The sequence below is a fragment of the Oncorhynchus nerka genome, linkage group LG7 (genome assembly GCF_034236695.1).
Source record: "Oncorhynchus nerka isolate Pitt River linkage group LG7, Oner_Uvic_2.0, whole genome shotgun sequence".
Taxonomy (NCBI): Eukaryota; Metazoa; Chordata; class Actinopteri; order Salmoniformes; family Salmonidae; genus Oncorhynchus; species Oncorhynchus nerka.
The window spans coordinates 21,735,062-21,757,631 of NC_088402.1; the positions used below are offsets into that span (position 1 = coordinate 21,735,062).

General features: G+C 42.6%; 1 protein-coding gene across 1 annotated transcript in view; it reads right to left on the reverse strand.

Annotated features, from left to right (window-relative positions):
* LOC115131252 (engulfment and cell motility protein 1-like) overlaps positions 1–20,517 on the reverse strand; it is a 231,846-nt gene extending 211,329 nt beyond the window's left edge. Inside the window, exon 1 of the mRNA XM_065020322.1 lies at positions 20,368–20,517. The gene's annotated coding sequence lies outside the window, so the exon portion shown is untranslated. The remainder of the gene's footprint in view (positions 1–20,367) is intronic.
* Positions 20,518–22,570: the final 2,053 nt, after the last annotated feature.

Consider the following 22,570-nt stretch of genomic DNA (forward strand, 5'->3'; position numbering starts at 1 on the left):
CACTCCCCAGTCCGTTTACATTGAGACTTATGACCTTACTTCTCTTGATGTCACTCCCCAGCCCGTTTACATTGAGACTTATGAGCTTACTTCTCTTGATGGCACTCCCCAGCCCGTTTACATTGAGACTTATGACCTTACTTCTCTTGAGGTCACTCCCCAGTCCGTTTACATTGAGACTTATGACCTTAAATTCCCCATGATGCATTGATATAAATAAAAAACCCTGTGCAACATATCTGTCTGCTTATCATGAACCTAAAAATGAACGAAAAATCAAGAACGATAATAAAGTAAACCAAAGTGGGAAAATACTTTGGTATTTGGACTCCCATGTCAGAGGACTGTCTCTTGCCTCTGGGGTTTGAGGTGCTGAGCCTGTCCGCAGGATGGGCCCCTCACTCAGATATGAAAATGTGTGACGTAGTCACAGACAAGACCTGTTGGAACTGAAAATAATTAGGGCGCCTATTTCGTTACTTATACACGTCGGTTAATTACAAGTGAAAACTATATCGGTCATGCTTGCTTATCATGAATCCTCCCCTTGATATGCCCTTCTGTCACCCCGTTGTCAATGTGTCATTAATCCTCAGCTAATATATATGTTATTACCGTGACGCTACTTAGTGTGTTCGTAAAGAACACAGACTTTTGGCTACTCACCCTTGTTCAGCATTGGGGGAAAATAGGGGAGATGTTTAACTATTGCAATGTCAACCATAACAACCCAAAGTCTTAACAGCTCGTGGTAACTATTAATTCTGTTAAATCCGGTTCAGTGTCTACATCTTCCCGTTGGAAATGCCTGAGTCTCTCTCGGATGTGAACATCCTCTCACCGAGATGGTGTCGCTCTTTCTCCATGACCCTGCTTGTCGACAACGATCCATGGGAGAGCTTGCGCGAGTCTTTCCGCTGGTGATGTCGCCTTTCTCCTGGCGGTATACTCCACTGGGATACCCCTAGACTTCAGATCCTCAGCCGCCTCGCCTGCATGCTCATATGTAACCAGGCCATTCTCCAGAATTACCCACATTTTTGCCGGGAATGGTGTTTGGAAGCGTATACCCTTCTCTTTAAGTGCTTTCTTAATGGGGATGTATTCTTTCCTTTTCAGTATCTCTCCCACGTAGTCATGATCAAAGAACACTCGTATGTCTTTGAATAGACCCTCCACGAATTTGGGCATAGAGTATTTTTCTGCGCACTCTACTATGTTTTAAAGTCTAATGTTGTTTCGACGTGAGAAACCTTCGAGTTCAGTCACTTTTGCCTGTAGTGTGTGTTGGTTTTTCAATGACTGTTCAAGTATTACCTTGACTGCCGAGTTCAAAGTGTTCGTTTCCCCAATGCCCCGTTCTGCGTCCCCCATTCTTGTAGATATACTGTGAAGTTCTTCTTTGTTTTCTTCAAGTTTCTGGTTAATGTCCTTCTTGAACTCATTTACCGTAATTGCTGGACTATTAAGCGCACCTGAATATAAACCCCACCCACTGAATTATTTAAAAAATATGTATTTTGTACATAAGCCGCACATGTCTATAAGCCGCAGGTGCCTACCGGTACATTGAAACAAATTAACTTTACACAGCCTTTAAACGAAACACGGCTTGTAACAAAAATTAAAACAGTAGCCTACCAAGAAAGTCATTGGTCACCATCTTCCTCCTCCTGTGCACTGAAACCACTGAAGTAATCTCCTTCGGTGTCGGAGTTGAATAGCCTCAGAATTGCTTCATCCGATGTTGGATCGTTTTCATTGTCGCTCTCGTCACTTTCATCCGGAGGCAAGTACCCCGCTGAGCTCATGCTGCCCCTTCAACACGCAGCAGTCCAGCCTTTCAAAACCCGTTGATAGTGGATTTTTTGACGACAATGCTCTACGCTGTCAGGACCCACTGGCAGACTTGACCATAAGTTGCTCTTCGCCTGCGGCCCGTTTTAGTGAAGGACTTGTCCTCACTTGTCATCCAAGCCTCCCACTGAACACGGAGCTCCACCTTAAATGTACGATTTACACTGATGTCGAGTGGCTGCAAATACTTTGGGCCATCTGCTTTTCTTCCCTCTGAAAGCTTTTGTTGTCTTTTTGCACTGAGTCAGTTCCTCAAGCTGCTGTTTCCAACATCTTATCATCGACTCATTAAGGCCAAGCTCCCATATGCAGCAGCTCTATTTCCTTTTCCAACAGCCAGATCAATTGCCTTCAACTTGAAAGCTGCATCATATGCATTTCTCTGCGTCTTTGCCATGAGGGTGACAAAATTACTACCGTAATCAGAATGATGGGAAGTTTGAGCGCGCTCGATTTACGTCACATTATGTGACGGTGCTCAGTTTTTTGGCGGCATGAATCTTGTGAAAGCGGGAAAAATCCATAAATTAGCCGCATCATTGTATAAACCGCGAGGTTCAAAGCGTGGGAATAAAGTAGCGGCTTATAGTCTGGAAATTACGGTAGTTATTTTCTCAAATCTTCTCAAAGTTCCTCTCATAAGCCTGTGAGCACCTCGCACAATTCTTCCTTTATCAGCTCACAAAATGAGGGTTCTTTTGCTGCTGCTAACTTATTTCCTAAGTTGCATCACCGGAAGCCGGGTAAGAATACTTTCTGAAAGCACTGTATGGAACTGGTCAGCTAGCTAGGCTAAAGAGTCCCAAGGGTCAGTAACTGGGAGCCATAAACCAAAGGGAGTTGTGTGTCGCTGCATTAAGAGAAGCTCTAGAGGCAATCTGTTGTTTTCAGAGAGAGAGAGAGAGAGAGAGAGAGAGACTGACCAGGTCAGTTACGAGAGAGAGCAATACAGACAAAGAGATGAGAGTATGTGGCAAATCTGAACGTCCTTGAGTTTTCCCATTTACTTTGAAATTCAATGTCAGCCATGACACAACAAAACAGTCAACAACAGACAGATGGTCTTTTCTTGAGTTTGCATCCAAAATTGCAACCTATTCCCTATATAGGCCACTACTTTTGACCAGAGACCTGGGCCCGGTTTCCCAAAAGCATCATAAGGCTAAGTTAACCCATAAGGGTGTCACGCCATGGTGCTCAATGACAGAAATCACATTTAGATTATGGTAATTCATCTTAACAGAACACACATCTCCTGTAATGAAGCAGCCAATAAAATGTCATTTTCAATCATTTGCCAAAAAATGCAATTAGCTGGAAAACAACATTCTAATCAACACACCTGATGCGGACGAAATATGACAGATATGAAAATCTCTGTTAGAAACTTAGAAAGAGGGTGAATCTATAGATGCAACAACGACGATGGGTTGCTAATATGACTAGGATTGGGTCTTTGGATTCTGGACAACGAAAGAAAGTTACATGAAAACCAGTAGAACAGGAGAGAAATGGAAAATGAGGAAGTCTTTCATAGGCAGCGCTAGTGGCAAAAGGCATAGCTGAATATTGAGGTGCGGTTGTTAGTGAAAAGCATCTAAAACAAGTGTGAAGATACTGCGTTTTGAGTAGAATTTAATATGTTGAGACAAGAAAAAGAGGGGTGTGTAGCCTAATAGTTCCTCACAGTTGGCCTATTTAAAAAATATTTCCAACAATCTCCCCCTCGATAATCACAACGCCATCTGATGATCCCATATATCCAGTGGAAATGTCATAAAATACCTTTCCCTTGTGCAAAATCAGTTGTCTGTCCTGAGCTCACTGCAGGAAAATCTGAGGGCCCGGAATAGACTATAGTTGATACAATGTTGCAAGTTCACTAGCTACAGTGTAGTGCTGGATCCAGTTGATTGTATCAAATCAATGTTGCACTTCACAAAAATTGCTCAAGTCAAGACAGATAGAAGAGGGAGGGAAAAAGGTTAGGTAAAGAGAATAATGTGATTGAAAGAACTGGAATTTTCATCAGTATATTTTAAACAGTTTATATTTGGTCGGCCTTATGTTTTTTACTTGGTTGACAAATGAAAGTGAGAGGCCAACGGCTGCATGGGCCATATCGGAGTTAGTTCCATACGCTCATTTAGGTAATGTAGTAGCCAATAGTCACTGTGCATCAATGTGTCCACATGGCAGAGGCTGCTGCTCTCGCATTAGTTTAATTTTAACTTTTATATTTGTATCATTTTAAATTAAGATTTTTATGATTAACCTCTTGACAATGATTTTGAGAAACGAAAACGTTATTATTGAAATGAAACTTTTACACGAAAATGCATAGATGAAAATCATAACTGGCATGCAGATCGGTATAAATGGTAGGATAAATTGTACGCTTCTCGAAAGTTGAAACTCACGTCTTCATAAAATATAATAACATGCCTCATAATATTAAGTACAACATTCAGGTTTCAAACAACTAAGTATGATTTCAAAACGCATACTGCCTCCAGATCACATTGTAAAGTAGTGGGTGACACACTGATAGCCTGTTAACCATTGTTTTTTCTTCCAGTCAATTTGGCAACAATGCTATTTATCGGCTTTTCTTTTTGGGCCAAAAGCAAGCAATTACCGGCTAACGAAAATGCTGTTTGAGACCCAGCCCCTGCCGTGTTTTGAGCAGTCTTCTCTAGTTAAGATACAGACATGAATGAGCCTGTCGGACTGTGGTTGTAGGAATGTAATCCATTGTTTATAGGGGGATCTGATGCTGCCAACGATAATGTCTGTATTCTCTCTAAACTCCATTGTAAAAGATAGGTCCTTATATCTGGGTTCTGCTAAAAATTTAGAGAATACCACAGATTCTGCGAGAATACCACAGATTCTGCGAGAATACCACAGATTCTGCGAGCGTCCCAATTGGTATCCTATTAAGACCCCTTGACTTTAACATTTTGTTAAATTAGAGCCTTATTCTAAAATGGATTAAATTGTTTGTTACACCCCCCAAAACATCTCCAATCAATTGAGTTTATCACAGGTGGGCTCCAAGTTGTAGAAACAGCTCATGGATGATCAATGGAAACAGGATGCACCGGAGCTCAATTTCGTGTCTCATAGTAAAGGGTCTGAATGCTTATGTAAATAAAGTATTTCTGGTTTTTAATTTACATTTTAAACCCTGTTTTAGCTTTGTCATTATGGAGTATTGTGTATAAATGTATAATTTAATCAATTTTAGAACAAGGCTGTAACCTAACAAAATGTTGAGAGAGAGTCAAGAGGTCTTAATACTTTCCGAAGGCACTGTACATAGTGCATTACTTTTGACCAAAGCTCTCTGGGCCTTCGTCAAAAGTAGTGCACTATATAGTGAATAGGGTCAAAAGTAGTGCACTTTTTAGTGAATAGGGTGCCATTTGGGACACCTATTTTTCTTGATTCTTTATCATCTGACAATCAGATTCCTGGTTCTGTGAGTTGTTGTTAAACTCAAGGTCAGCCTGTGATGAATGACAGTCAACAAGACAAGAAAGATAGTGAGTGTATCACTGCCCTGGGAACATGACTCCACCACAACATCATAACACACACACGCACAGTAAGAGTCTTATCCAGTTTTACTGGCATCTAGAATTCCCAGTCAGTAAAGATCGCCACACCTCCAGTTAATTACCACTGAGGTATGATAGGATCTCTCACAGAGAAAGCAAATTTGACAACCTAATCAGTGTATAGAAATTAAAATCTGCAGAGTTAACTTAGCTATTGCTACATCCTTAAAACCAATCTACACAATATTTCTCAAATATTAGTCTCTTTCAAATCAAACATCTCTCCTATCCCCCTTTTATCTCATAATTATTAAAAAAAATGGAGGCCTTATGCAACATTCTTTCCTTGATGTGGTAAAAAGGAGCACATCAATTCGGTTTCCGTACACAGTGCTGTTTCATTAGGCTACGGCTCCATACATTTGCATAGTCAGACCGTACTGGAGTAGAAATGAGAAACAGATCAAAGAGATAACAAGAGGGTCAGCCAAGGGAGGGAGGAAGGACGGAAGGAAGGAGTGAGAGGCAGAGAGAGAGCAAGAGAGCTCATGGTTTCTTAGAAACCGAGCAAACTGATCCAGCCATCTCTCCCTCCATCCAATCTAACGCCTTGCTTTATTTCCAGTTCAGCTCACGATCCATCCATCCATGTGCTGTCCTCTCCCATCAGGGGCAGGCTTTGATAAGACCTGTGCTGTGAGCGGCAGGCAGGAAGGGAGAGAGCGAGCGAGCGCGACAGACCGAGGAGAGGAGAGCTGTGACTCACATGCCACGTCTATGCTGCATGGACAGGGAGCAGGCAGGGAGGGAGAGACGTGTGTGCGCACACACACACACGGCAGTGCTACAGTGTAGAGAGTGATGTAGTGCTCTCCATTGGGCTATCTGGCGGATCTATTATGGCGTGTGGTATATGTTCCTGGCATGGTAAACACCAATAAATAAATCAGCCATTCTGAGTGATCACCATCAACCAATGGTGAATAATTTCTATCGTAATGGGAGTGGTCTCTTCCAGGATGAAAATGCCTCCATCCATAGGGCACGAGTGGCCACTGAATGGTTTGATGAGCGTGAAAACGATGTAAGCCATATGCCATGGCCGTCTCAGTCGCCAGATCTAAACCCAATTGAACAATTATGGGAGATTTTGGAGCGGAGCCTGAGACTGCGTTTTCCACAATCATCAACTAAACACCAAATTTGAATTGTATTTATTAAGGATGGCCATTAGATACATTAAGTGTGATCCCTCAGGCCACTACTCTACTATCACATATCTACAATACAAAATCCATGTGTACGTGTGTAGAGTGCATGTCTTATCATGTGTATGTGTCTCTTCACAGTCCCCGCTGTTCAATAAGGTATATTTTTATCTGTTTTTAAAATCTGATTCTACTGCTTGCATCAGTTACCTGATGTGGAAGAGTTCCATGTAGCCATGGCTCGATGTAGTAATGTGCGCCTCCCATAGTCTGTTCTTGACTTGGGGATTGTGAAGAGACCTTTGGTGGCATGTCTTGCAAACAAGTAGTGACGAAGTCATTATCTCCTCCACTTTGAGCCATGTGAGATTTACATGCATATCATCTCTGTACATTTAGGGGCCAGCCGTGCTGCTCTGTTCTATTTCACTGGGTGTTGTCAAATCGTGCAACGGGATCATTAAGAAGTTAACATACCATAAATACCATAGTATATAGACAAACAAAAGCAGGCTAGATAGTTTGGTGCCAGGGGGTTTGGATTTTGTTTTGGGGGCCTTTGTGCCTCACCTGAAAAGGAGGTGAAACACTGACAGGAGCTATACAGTAGCAGAAGGCTTCTCGTAGACAGTGTCTTCGCATCAGAGGGGTGAATTTTTACACCGGCTGTTGACTCCGAGCAAGCCATCAGGATCACGGTTGGATTTCCAACTGATCCGTGCACACGAGTGTGCAAGCATTACTGAGCATCAGAAGTCCACATCATAATATTTTTATGTGGAGAACGACGAGAGCATGAGGAGAATAAGGTGGATCCATAAAGCGCAGCAGTAGGTGAGCAGTGACCCATCCTGTGAAACCAGTAGTAGAGGAAACACAGTGAGTCCACAGCTGGAGCTAACCTGTGTGAACACCAGCATGCTCCAGCTGCTGGAGATGACCTGTATAACAGAGAGAAATATAATCAACACATCCAACACCATCCGGACACACTCACACCACACTCCAATGCACACACAACGAGAGACAAAAAACACATCTGCACCCATCCAGGCTATACTTAGATACATTCCAAACACTAAAATGTTAATCTGACTGGTTCATAGTAACAGGGAACTAAATACCAAAACTCAAAAAGGCTACATACTGTACAAGCTTTTCCACAGACAGCTGGAAAGAGGTAGACCAAATCAATAACTATCGGTTAGCGAACTTGTTCAAATATCTGTGGGGAGGGATGGTATGTGGTGGTGGGATACTAAATAGACAGGAACATCTGATTAACACTCAACTCATTAGAACCTAAGTCTTCTTGAGTACAGCTTGAATGTTAAGTGATAGTAAATAATCTGTTAGGGGACAAAGTGAATACTATCACTTAACAGTTTAAAAACTCTGAGCTGGCTGAACCATAACAATGTCAAACCTACTTGAGGGGGCTTCGTTGCCCTCAAATCAGGCTCAGTCCTCTGGTCTCAGTACAGATTACAGAAGAGTACTTACTTACTGAAGAGTACAAACAATGATCTCAAGAACTGATCAGAGTACAGCCGTGGCTAAAAGTTTGAGAATGAAAATTAATGTGTGTCAAAGTCTGCTGCCTCAGTTTGTATGATGGCAATTTGCTTATATTCCAGAATGTTTTGAAGAGTGATCAGATGAATTGCAATTAATTGCAAAGTCCCTCTTTGCCATGCAAATAAACTGAATCTCAAAAACATTTCCACTGCATTTCAACCCTGCCACAAAAGGACCATCTGACATGTCAGTGATTCTCTCGTTAACACAGGTGTGAGTGTTGACGAGGATAAGGCTGGAGATCACTCTGTCATGCTGATTGAGTTCGAATAACAACTGGAAGCATCAAAAGGAGGGTGGTGCTTGGAATCATTGTTCTTCCTCTGTCAACCATGGATACCTGCAAGGGAACATGTGCCGTCATCATTGCTTTGCACAAAAAGGGCTTCACAAGCAAGGATATTGCTGCCAGTAAGATTGCACCTAAATCAACCATTTATCGGATCATCAAGAACTTCAAGGAGAGCGGTTCAATTGTTGTGAAGAAGGCTTCAGGGCACCCAAGAAAGTCCAGCAAGTGCCAGGACCGTCTCCTAAAGTGGATTCAGCTGTGGGAATGGCAGCAGGCAGGTGTGAGTGCATCTGCACGCACAGTGAGGCAAATACTTTTGGAGGATGGCCTGGTGTCAAGAAGGGCAGCAAAGAAGCCACTTCTCTCCAGGAAAAACATCAGGGACAGACTGATATTCTGCAAAATGTACAGGGATTGGACTGCTGAGGACTGGGGTAAAGTCATTTTCTCTGATGAATCCCCTTTCTGATTGTTTGGGGCATCCAGAAAAAAAGCTTGTCTGGAGAAGACAAGTTGAGCGCTACCATCAGTCCTGTGTCATGCCAACAGTAAAGCATTCTGAGACCATTCATGTGTGGGGTTGCTTCTCAGCCAAGGGAGTGGACTTACTCACAATTTTGCCTAAGAACACAGCCATGAATAAAGAATGGTACCAACACACCCTCCGAGAGCAACTTCTCCCAACCATCCAGGAACAGTTTGGTGAACATGAACAATGCATTTTCCAGCATGATGGAGCACCTTGCCATAAGGCAAAAGTGATAACTAAGTGGCTCGAGGAACAAAACATCGATATTTTGGGTCCATGGCCAGGAAACTCCCCAGACCTTAATCCCATTGAGAATGTGGTCAATCCTCAAGAGGCAGGTGGACAAACAAAAACCCACAAATTCTGACAAACTCCAAGCATTGATTATGCAAGAATGGGCCGCCATCAGTCAGGATCAAATCCAATGTATTTATATGTACATCAGCTGATATCTCAAAGTGCTGTACAGAAACCCAGCCTAAAACCCCAAACAGCAAGCAATGCAGGTGTAGAAGCACAGTGGCTAGGAAAACCTCCCTAGAAAGGCCAAAACCTAGGAAGAAACCTAGAGAGGAACCAGGCTATGTGGGGTGGCCAGTCCTCTTCTGGCTGTGCCGGGTGGAGATTATAACAGAACATGGCCAAGATGTTCAAAAGTTCATAAATGACCAGCATGGTCAAATAATAATAATCATCACAGGCAGAACAGTTGAAACTGGAGCAGCAGCATGGCCAGGTGGACTGGGGAGAGCAAGGAGTCATCATGTCAGGTAGTCCTGACAGCATGCCAGGGCAGATTGCAGAGGTCTTGAAAAAGAAGGGTCAACACTGCAAATATTGACTCTTTGCATCAACTTCATGTAATTGTCAATAAAAGCCTTTGACACTTATGAAATGCTTGTAATTATACTTCAGTATTCCATAGTAACATCTGACAAAAATATCTAAAGACACTGAAGCAGCAAACTTTGTGGAATTGAATGTGTAATTCAAAACTTTTGGCCACGACTGTACAACAGAAGAATATAAACGCAGTGAGCCCATATCCTTACAGTTCTGCCATTCCCTTAAGACAGTGCTTCTGTGGTATAATATTAATAACTGTCACAAGACAAGAGGTTCATTGTGTATTCAGTGGTTGCATCACATATTTATACTACAAATGACTGGATTAGCATCACCTCATCTCAAACTCTGTGTGTGTGTGTGTGTGTGTGTGTGTGTGTGTGTGTGTGTGTGTTACTTTAGAGTATAACACCTTCATTTACACTTACCTGCTTTTCAATTAACGCTGTAATACTGCAGGGAGCCATTAAAACACATGGATACAGAAATCTTAAAATGGAACATCGAATCAATTCAACCTTAAACTACATGAGGACATGTCGAGCCTAGGAGAGATTTACTAACAGATTAAAGGATTATAAATTGGATGTTTAAGGTATTAAACACTGCCAACCCAGCGAGGTAAAAAAAGACAGTGAAGTTTGAGTCAAAAAAGTTTGACAGGCGGCAACTGGAGGCTTTAGACAGGACTTCTGGTGGGGGAAACCATTAAGATGAACAAATAGCAAGCGAGGAATACATCAATAGGACAACAATTTACATACCTCAGCAAGAACGAGAGAGAGAGAGAGATGCCAGGCGAGGTTTTCTACTCATAAATTGCCATAGTTGGAGGTGAGAGGGTGCCAAACTTCAGAGTAATTTATGTGCACCCAGGCACGTGGTGAATCTGAATGAACCATGCTCCCTTGGAACGATCTCCTTTCAGTCTGCAACCTAATCTGGGCCCATATGTATCAAGCATCTCTGAATGTGAGTGCTGATTTGGGAACAGTTTAGCATTTTAGGTCATAATGAATCAGATTATTATGGACAGGCGGGACTTGATCCTAGATCAACACTCCTACTCAGAAAGTGCAGACCTTGATCTCCTGACTGGCGCGGTGGTCTAAGACACCGCATCTCAGTGCTAGAGGCATCACTACAGACCCTGGTTCGATTCAAGGCTGTATCACAACCGGGCCGTGATTGGGAGTCCCATAGGGCGGCGCACAATTGGCCCAGCGCCGTTAGGGTTTGGCCGAGGTAGGCCGTCATTGTAAATAAGAATTTGTTCTTAACTGACTTGCCTAGTTAAATAAATAAAAATCTCTAGATTATTCATCTCTAGATTTAAAACAAAAGATACTGCCCTTTAACGTAATTCCTCTTCATCAATGAGGCTTATACTGGGATAAATGTGAGGGGAAAAACCAAAGCTGGAAACAATTCACTTCTAAATACTATTAACTTTGTGTCATTTTCATTTAAAGACCCCTTAGGGGTTTAGAAATGTTTATTTGGGCAAATCGAGAATCGAGCAGGGGCTTGCTATGACCATTAAAATAGTATTTTCCCTGTGTGTTCAATTTCTTTGTCATACTGTTCTTCAGGGGTCTATAAAAAGGGATGATATTCTACTGACACATCACTTCTGGACTGCTAGTCAAGGCTTTCCAGGCTGGACACACTGGTCCTGGTGTGAAGAAGAGTTAGTAAAAACAAACACACACATAGTAGATTTAGGAATAGGTTATATGACTACATTGTTGTGTAGATGTATGGAGGCATCAAGTGACACCACATCAATTGTGACAACGTATTGTACTCTGTTAGATGAATGCATACTGTAAGACTACAACTTAATCAAATCAGGCAATTAGCTCAATCCTAAACCCAATAAGGCAGAAAATGTAGATACCACTGATATGTAACCGAGGAATTAAGAATCGGGTGGCATCTTTGAGGAACTCAGTACAAGGCAAGGCCAATATCAATACAAGGGATAGTCTACACTGGCCTTGATATCCAATGATACGCCATAAATATTTTCAATACAGTCACATCTGTCTACCACAGTCCTGACACCCATAATCCCTGGCAGCCAAACTTGGAGGGAGCCAGTATCTTCGGTGTGTTTATATCAATAGGACATGATGAAACGGGCATTCCTGCTGCTGTGCCATCACAACACACACACACACAGACACACCTCTTCTGGTTAACGGAACATGGATGAGGGGCTGCACTGCCCTCTGTGAAGAGGTCTCTGAGATCATCATAGCTGGGGCCATACTACTGTCACACACACACTTCTCTTCTGGTTAACAGAACATGGATGAGGGGCTGCACTGCCCTCTGTGAAGAGGTCTCTGAGATCATCAAAGCTTGGGCCATACTACTGTCACACACACTTCTCTTCTGGTTAACGGAACATGGATGAGGGGCTGCACTGCCCTCTGTGAAGAGGTCTCTGAGATCATCATAGCTGGGAACATACTACTGTCACACACACTCAGTCAGACGAAGCAGCTCCGAAAACATAGGATTGGTGTGTGTGTCATTTTTTCAAGATAATGATCCAATCTATAGGATGGAGAAAACATCTATAGAGAAAATATCTATAGGATACAATAAACATCTATAAAATTAACATACAGTGCCTTGCGAAAGTATTCGCCCCCCTTGAACTTTGCGACCTTTTGCACGCCCAATTTTTCAGTTTTTGATTTGTTAAAAAAGTTTGAAATATCCAATAAATATGTCGTTCCACTTGTTGTTGATTCTTCACAAAAAAATACAGTTTTATATCTTTATGTTTGAAGCCTGAAATGTGGCAAAAGGTCGCAAAGTTCAAGGGGGCCGAATACTTTCGCAAGGCACTGTATATAGAGATAGGATAGAGAAAACATCTTGAGAAAACATCTATAGGATAGAGAATTCCTCTATAGCGGGTATTCCCAAACTATCGGGGGTACGCCAAATAAATTGTAAATCACAATTCTCAATCAGTCTATTTAGTAAGGCACATAAGAGCTCTACTGATAGTACTGCTACTACCAGCAATACTATACCTGCACCTGTCGACGACAAGTTGTTCTGCTTCCAGGATGCACATCCAATGCTAGCATCAGTAATTCATAATAGATTTGTTGGTAGCCCAGCTAGCATGGACACTGACAGTTGAGAATCTGATGCAGCCGAAGAGCTACTGCCCCCTTAACCGGGAAAGCACCAAGCTACTGCCCCCTTAACCGGGAAAGCACCGAACAACAGACAGAGACGTTGGACCATCGAAGAGGTGCAACTATGCTGAGAACGACATTGATTTGGGGTTCACTTATATTGGGAGTAGTGCCTTTCCTCAGCCACAGTGTGTTATATGTGCAAAAGTACTCTCACAACTCGATGAAACCACTCTTGTGCAGACATTTAGAAACGAAATACGACAATTCGAAAAATAAGCCACAGGAGTTTGAGCAAGAATTAAGACGACTTTCGAGTAGTAAGACATGTATAAAAGCAACAGATACCATTAATAAGAAGGGGCTAGAAGCGTCTTATATGGTGAGTTACTGAGTGGCTGGGACAGGCAAGCCTCATACTATTGTGGAGGACTTAATTATTCCTGCTGACACGGATATGGCTGGGACAATGCTGGGGGAAAAGGCCATAAAAACTATAGACAATGACTTCACGCATCAGTGACGTGGCAGGAGATGTTTTGAAACAACTACAACTTTGCATAGAAGCCAGTGAAATCTATGCGTTACAGCTGGATGAGTCAAGAGACGTGGCGGGCCTGGCACAGCTCCTGGTATATGTCCATTACGTTTATGGGGGGTCAATTAAGGAAGACATCCTCTTCTGCAAACCACTGATACCCAGAACAGGAGAGGATCATTTTTAAAGTACTGGACAGCTTTGTGACATCAAATGGACATTGGTGGTCAAGATGTGTTGGTATCTATACTTATGGCGCAAAAGCCATGACAAGGAGAAATAGTGGAGTGGTAATGCACGTGCAAGCAGTTGCACCCGACACCACTTGGGTACACTGGAATGCCTGACAGCTTGAAAGACGTTTTCAAATCAAATCACATTTTATTTGCCACATGCATCAAATACAACAAGTGTAGACCTTACAGAGAAATGCTAACTTACAAGCCCTAAACCAACAATGCAGTTTCAATACCAAAAAAAAGTTAGCGATAAGAAAAACGAATAATTAAGGGGCAGCAGAACATAACAATAGCGGGGCTACATACAGGGGGTACCGGTTCAGAGTCAGTGTGTCAATGTGCGGGGGCACCGGTGGAGGTAATTATGTACATGTAGGTAGGGTTATTAAAGTGGCTATGCATAGATAATAACAGAGAATAGCAACAGTGTGTGGGGAGGGGGGGGTGAAAATAGACTGGGTAGCCATTCGATTAGATGTTCAGGAGTCTTATGGCTCGGGGGTAGAAGCTGTTTAGAAGCCTCTTGGACCTAGACTTGGTGCACTGGTACCGCTTGCCGTGCAGTAGCAGAGAGAACAGTCTATGACTAGGGTGGCTGGAGTATTTGACAATTTGTAGGGCCTTCCTCTGACACCGCCTGGTATAGAGATCTTGGGTGGCAGGAAGCTTGGCCCCGGTGATGTACGGGGCCGTACGCACTACCCTCTGTAGTGCCTTGCGGTCGGAGTCCGAGCAGTTGCCGTACCAGGCAGTGATGCAACACGTCAGGATGCTCTGAATGGTGCAGCTGTAAAACCTTTTGAGGATTTGAGGACCCATGCCAAATCTTATTTTCAGTCTCCTGAGGGGGAACAGGTTTTGTTGTGCCCTCTTCACAACTGTCTTGATGTGCTTGGACCATGTTAGTTTGTTGGTGATGTGGACACCAAAGGACCTTGAGCTCTCAACCTGCTCCATGGGGTAGGGTATGTACGTACAGTCACTGTGGGGACGACGTCCTCGATGCACTTATTGATAAAGCCAGTGACTGATGTGGTGTACTCCTCAATGCCATCGGAAGAATCTCAGAACATATTCCAGTCTGTGCTAGCAAAACAGTCCCTTAGTTTAGCATCTGCTTCATCTGACCACTTTTTTAATAGACCGAGTCACTTGCTTCCTGGTTAAAATGTTTGCTTGTAAGCTGGAATCGGGAGGATAGAGTTATGGTCAGACTTGCCAAATGGACGGTGAGGGAGAGCTTTGCATGTGTCTCTGTGTGTGGAGTAAAGGTGGTGTAGAATTTTTTTCACCTCTGGTTGCACATTTAACATGTTGATAGAAATTCAGTAAAACTGATTGAAGTTTCCCTGCAGTAAAGCCCCGTGTCTCACCAGAGGCTCCTGTTCTGTCTTGTCGATAGAGTGCATAACCCGCTATGTTCTTAATGTCGTCGTTCAGCTACGACTCAGTGAAACATAAGACATTACAGTTATTAATGTCCAGTTGGTAGGATATACGAGCTTTCAGTTCATCCCATTTATTTCCCAGTGATTGAACGTTAGCTTGCAGAATGGAAGGCAAGGGCAAATTAGCCACCGTCGCCTGATACTCGCAAGGCACCCGGATCTTTTGCCTTGAAATCTCTGTTTACTTCTCCAGCGGGTCACGGGGATCGGGCCTGGTTGGGTGTCTGTAGTATATCCCTTGCTTCAGACTCATTGAAGAAGAACTCCTCGTCCAAATTGAGGTGAGTAATCCCAGTTCTGATGTCCAGAAGCTCTTTTCGGTCATAAGAGACAGTAGCAGCAAAATTATGTACAAAACAAGTTACGAACAATTTGAAAAAAACTAACAAAATAGCATGATTGGTTGAGAGCCGATAAGACGGCAGCCCTACCCTCCGGCGCCATTTAACTTTGTTAACCTCTTCAACCTATGGGAGCGCTATTTCATTATTGGATTAAAAAAAGTGCCCGTTTTAAGCGCAATATTTTGTCACAAAAAGATGCTCGACTATGCATATAATTGACAGCTTTGGAAAGAAAACACTGACGTTTCCAAAACTGCAAAGATATTATCTGTGAGTGCCACAGAACTGATGCTACAGGCGAAACCAAGATGAAACTTCAAACAGGAAATGAGCAGAATTTTTTAGGCTCTGTTTTTCATTGGCTCCTTATTTGGCTGTGAATGCGCCAGGAATGAGCCTGCCCTTTCTGTCGTTTCCCCAAGGTGTCTGCAGCATTGTGACGTATTTGTAGGCATATCATTGGAAGATTGGCCATAAGAGACTACATTTACCAGGTGTCCGCCCGGTGTCCTTTGTCTAAATTGGTGCGTAATCTTCAGCTGCAGGCATTTTCCCATGGGATTCAGAGGAGAAAGCACACTTCCACAAACGATATATCATCGAAGAGATATGTGAAAAACACCTTGAGGATTGATTCTAAACGTTTGCCATGTTTCAGTCGATATTATGGAGTTAATTTGGAAAAAATTTCGGCGTTTTGATGACTGAATTTTCTGGATTTTTTGGTAGCCAAACGTGATGTACCAAACGGAGCGATTTCTTCTATACAAAGAATCTTTTTGGACAAACTGAACATTTGCTATCTAACTGAGTCTCCTCATTGAAAACATCCGAAGTTCTTCAAAGGTAAATTATTTTATTTGAATGCTTTTCTGGTTTTTGTGAAAATGTTGCCTGCTGAATGCTAACGCTAAATGCTACGCTAGCTATCAATACTGTTACACAAATGCTTGTTTTGCTATGGTTGAGAAGCATATTTTGAAAATCTGAGATGGCAGTGTTGTTAACAAAAGGCTAAGCTTGAGAGCAGGCATATTTATTTCATTTCATTTGCGATTTTCATGAATAGTTAACCTCATAGTCCGCCCAAACCCGTATGCGGTAGCGTAACTACAGCCTCAAGCTCATTACCATAACGCAACGTTAGCGATTTCTAAAAATCGCAAATGAAATAAATAGCAGAGCATCCTTTCAAGAACACCCTTCTCATTAACCTTGATATGCAGCTGTTCAGGGAAGCTAGAAACCATTATACACAGGCAGTTAGAAAAGCCAAGGCTAGCTTTTTCAAGCAGAAATTTGCTTCCTGCAACACTAACTCAAAAAAGTTCTGGGACACTGTAAAGTCCATGGAGAATAAGAACACCTCCTCCCAGCTGCCCACTGCACTGAAGATAGGAAACACTGTCAACACTGATAAATCCACCATAATTGAGAATTTCAATAAGCATTTTTCTACGGCTGGCCATGCTTTCCACCTGGCTACTCCTACCCCGGTCAACAGCACTGCACCCCCAACAGCAACTCGCCCAAGCCTTCCCCATGTCTCCTTCTCCCAAATCCATTCAGCTGATGTTCTGAAAGAGCTGAAAAATCTGGACCCCCTACAAATCAGCCGGGCTAGACAATCTGGACCCTTTCTTTCTAAAATTATCTGCCGAAATTGTTGCCACCCCTATTACTAGCCTGTTCAACCTCTCTTTCGTGTCGTCTGAGATTCCCAAAGATTGGAAAGCAGTTGCGGTCATCCCCCTCTTCAAAGGGGGGGGGGGGGGGCACTCTTGACCCAAACTGCTACAGACCTCTATCTATCCTACCATGCCTTTCTAAGGTCTTCGAAAGCCAAGTCAACAAACAGATTACCGACCATTTCGAATCTCACCATACCTTCTCTGCTATGCAATCTGGTTTCAGAGCTGGTCATGGGTGCACCTCAGCCACGCTCAAGGTCCTAAACGATATCTTAACCGTCATCGATAAGAAACATTAATTCGCAGCCGTATTCATTGATCTGGCCAAGGCTTTCGACTCTGTCAATCACCACATCCTCATCGGCAGACTCGACAGCCTTGGTTTCTCAAATGATTGCCTCGCCTGGTTCACCAACTACTTCTCTGATAGAGTTCAGTGTGTCAAATCGGAGGGTCTGCTGTCCGGACCTCTGGCAGTCTCTATGGGGGTGCCACAGGGTTCAATTCTTGGACCGACTCTCTTCTCTGTATACATCAATGAGGTCGCTCTTGCTGCTGGTGAGTCTCTGATCCACCTCTACGCAGACGACACCATTCTGTATACTTCCGGCCCTTCTTTGGACACTGTGTTAACAACCCTCCAGGCAAGCTTCAATGCCATACAACTCTCCTTCCGTGGCCTCCAATTGCTCTTAAATACAAGTAAAACTAAATGCATGCTCTTCAACCGATCGCTACCTGCACCTACCCGCCTGTCCAGCATCACTACTCTGGACGGCTCTGACTTAGAATACGTGGTGTCTGGTTAGACTGTAAACTCTCCTTCCAGACCCATATCAAACATCTCCAATCCAAAGTTAAATCTAGAATTGGCTTCCTATTTCGCAACAAAGCATCCTTCACTCATGCTGCCAAACATACCCTTGTAAAACTGACCATCCTACCAATCCTCGACTTTGGCTATGTCATTTACAAAATAGCCTCCAATACCCTACTCAACAAATTGGATGCAGTCTATCACAGTGCAATCCGTTTTGTCACCAAAGCCCCATATACTACCCACCATTGCGACCTGTACGCTCTCGTTGGCTGGCCCTCGCTTCATACTCGTCGCCAAACACACTGGCTCCATGACATCTACAAGACCCTGCTAGGTAAAGTCCCCCCTTATCTCAGCTCGCTGGTCACCATAGCATCTCCCACCTGTAGCACAGGCTCCAGCAGGTATATCTCTAGTCACCCCCAAAACCAATTCTTTCTTTGGCCGCCTCTCCTTCCAGTTCTCTGCTGCCAATGACTGGAACGAACTACAAAAATCTCTGAAACTGGAAACACTTATCTCCCTCACTAGATTTAAGCACCAACTGTCAGAGCAGCTCACAGATTACTGCACCTGCAGATAGCCCACCTATAATTTAGCCCAAACAACTACCTCTTTCCCAACTGTATTTAATTTATTTTGCTCCCCATTATTTTTATTTCTACTTTGCACATTCTTCCATTGCAAAACTACCATTCCAGTGTTTTACTTGCTATATTGTATTTACTTTGCCACCATGGCCTTTTTTGCCTTTACCTCCCTTCTCACCTCATTTGCTCACATTGTATATAGACTTGTTTATACTGTATTATTGACTGTATGTTTGTTTTACTGCATGTGTAACTCTGTGTCGTTGTATCTGTCGAACTGCTTTGCTTTATCTTGGCCAGGTCGCAATTGTAAATGAGAACTTGTTCTCAACTTGCCTACCTGGTTAAATAAAGGTGAAATAAATAAATAAAAAACCTGTGGTGAGTTATTCACCATTTTCAATGAACAAATAAGGTTTTCTATGTAAGATGGTTAAATAAAGAGTAAAATTATTGATTATTATTATTTGTGCCCTCGTCCTTTAAGAGCTCTTTGTCACTTCCCACTCATTCTTATGTTTAATAAATGTATATCGTATAGTGTGTGGCAGCAAAAAAATACGGGACTATAAAATGTTTGCGAACCACTGATCTATAGGATAGAGAAATCAAGAGAAATCATCTATAGAGAAATCATCTATTGGATAGAGAAAACATCTAGAGAAAACATCTATAGGATAGAGAAAACATCTAGAGAAAACGTCTATAGGATAGAGAAAACATCTAGAGAAAACATCTATAGGATAAATAAAACATCTAGAGAGAAAACATCTATAGGATAAATAAAACATCTAGAGAGAAAACATCTATAGGATAAATAAAACATCTATAGAGAAAACATCTGCAGGCAAACTGCTGCCACTGGATGCTTCTAGCCTGCAATTACTCCCAAAATGCCATTGATTGCAATGCAATGAATTGAATGTGGTTGAATTGATAGCGTGCCTCCCATATCTGGTCATTGCGTATATCCCTCATACAATAAAAGCAACTCAATCTGAAGGAGGTGAAAAATGTTCAAAACCACGTGCAAGGGAAACATAGGAGGCAGGAGGAGATGAGCCTGTAGGTTAATTCAGGTTTACAGTGGCCAAAGCTGAACCAGGGAAGTTTGAGCTCTTTGATTAATAACTAAAAGAAAAATACGATTGTATGCCTAGTCATTCAATAATCTTCTTATTCCTATAAATAACACATCTAAACTGATCAAGGATATATTGTAACTTGCCCTGTATGCTACAGAACAAAGTCTGGACAGAGCTATTTTGTAAACAAGTTATCCACTTGTGTTTCAACAACACACGACTTCATACACGACCTATTTCATGGTAAGTCCAGTGTTCAGGGTGGAATTGTAAACTGGAGGCGAACGAGCCAACTTCAAGAGCGGCTGGGTTGTTTTGAGCAAGCGTGTCAATCAACATAACAGCGCCCAGAACCACTGGCGGACACTCCTGCTGAAAAGTAGCCTACTGATACAATTTCCATGGCGCGCAGACTAAGCTACTGTATATAACCTCAAATGTAACACTGGCAGTAACATTGGCAATAGTAGCGAGGTGTTTAATAGCGTGTAGCCTAAATCCGTAGAAGCAAAGAAAACTCAAATGCATGCTTTCTGTGTAGGCTAAATCAAAGAACATTTTGAATGTTTACCAACCTGGCAAAGCGCGGGGACTTATCCTGTTCCAAAGCGCTGATGTTCGGAGTTTGTGTCACAGACAGACAGTCAGTCAGTCAGTTCTGTGTTTTCTGTCCTTCTCCTGAGCGCTAAATTGTGCTGATGTTTTCACTTCCTCTTTCTTCGCCTTCTGTTTGGTTGGCTCCGCTCTCCTCCGAGACTCGAGCAGCGATGCGAGGGACGTCGACCAATTAAAACCCAACAAACAATTGAACAAATGAATGGGACGACAGGACACTCCCCGTTGATGTGTGGCAATTATTATGATAGCAAATGAATAATGTCATGCTTGAACCTCGGGATAAGCGTTTAATATTTCATAGCTATCGATTAATTAATACATGATATATCAAAGACAGCATATGGGGGTGGGGGTTAGGCCTATAACCTTGTAGCCTACCACCTTTATTTGAAATAAAAGGGGGAGACTGACTTTGATTGGGTAAGACCTTAAAATTAAAATAATATTGAACATTCAAATCTGATACCTTTGGGACATACCTTCTCCCTAGGTCACGTTTCACAATAGATGTAAACAGACAGTATATAGATGAGAATAATAGACAATCATACAAAAGCTAGAGTACAGTACAGTCAATACCAGACTTAATTAAATTCATGTCATATAGCTACACCTACTGGTTCCAATATCTAAGCTACCCAGCAGGAGAGAGAGAAAGACATCTTAGAGTGAGTGATCTGAACTGTTGCCCCTGTGCCATGCTCACACAGCTCTCCACTCCACAGTATATCAACAGGATTAATACAGGGCCATGTGCCTCTACTGTCTGTCTGGAATCTAATCTGGGTTAATGGTGTCCAAACACCCATCCTGATGAACCCGTCTGTATGACTGAATCCTGTGGCCTTCTCTCTAGTACGAGATCACAGCTAGGTCAAAATGAATGAAGCCATGTAATATGATCAGTATTAAGTGGTGTTGCGTAACATATTTGATTGTTATGAGCTATCATATGATAGTTAACATGTGTAACAATATTTGCATTCTCTTTTTAATACCCACAAGAATTTGTCTGAGCCATCTAAACAGCATAGATTGTTTAGACTTTGAAATCAAATCAAATCTTTTCCAGTCATTGACCACAGTACCTTTGAGCCAAGTCGGAGCATAACTATAGCCAATGGAATCTGTCAAGTTGACTGTGTCAATTGTGCCATCATTCAATGTTAGGGCCTGATGAGATGGCAGTTTGTGGCAGAGAGAAATGGCATACACAAAAAGACAGATCGTATCCTAATTATCTTTAGACTAACTTCCCTGATCTCAAGACCGTACTGACACTTCCTAACTGACCCTAACCCATTATCCTGCCCCATAAGATAGAATGGTTCAATATAGAGGTTTCTTTGCTCTAACTTTGCCAAAGTGGCAGTGTCTCAGTGAAAGTAATCTAGGAGATTCATGTCTGCTTCTGCTCAGAGAGAGAGAGGGCTACGTGGTGCAGCTGGGACACACTGTTTCAATGCTGTTGATTTATCGGAGGCCTTTGGCCAAAGAAAGGAATGGAGGGAGTTGCCATGGGTAGGAGGATGAGAGAGAGGGATGGAGGAGAGCGATCAAATAAAGCTTTCAGTTACTAGGAAATATATACACACACACACACACACACACACACACTAACCATTCTGACGCACAAATAGACCCCTTCAGGCTTAACTACATGCAGAAACCACTAGGACGCTAATCAAAATTCAAATACATCTCCCCCCGAAGGACTCCTTAAACAGTCCTCTTATTGGGGTCATTAAAATAAGCAGCGCATATATCTGGTCCTCCTCTAGCTGATAGCACACTTCTCTAAATGAACATCCTATCATTAGGGAGGGGCAAAGTGGAGAACTATTTTGATGTGCTCTGCAGGGTGTGTTAGTGTGTCTGTTTTTTTGTTGTTGTACTGACTACAAAACGGCACATTAGTGAGTCACACTCCCTAGTCAGCCCTGGGCTTTCTGAGGTCTTTCAAGATCAAAGGGTCTTCTTTCTTTGCCTTTCAAAAGGAAACAGTGCTAACCAGTGTTGCTTCTTGAATGGGATATTATAGTGGATAGAGATGTGTCATGCTAAGAATCGATGAAGGGCAAGAAAGACCTACACAAAAGTTGGCTGTGCGTTGCATCATTACGCCGATTCTGTTGCAAAAACAATTTGCAACAGAAACCA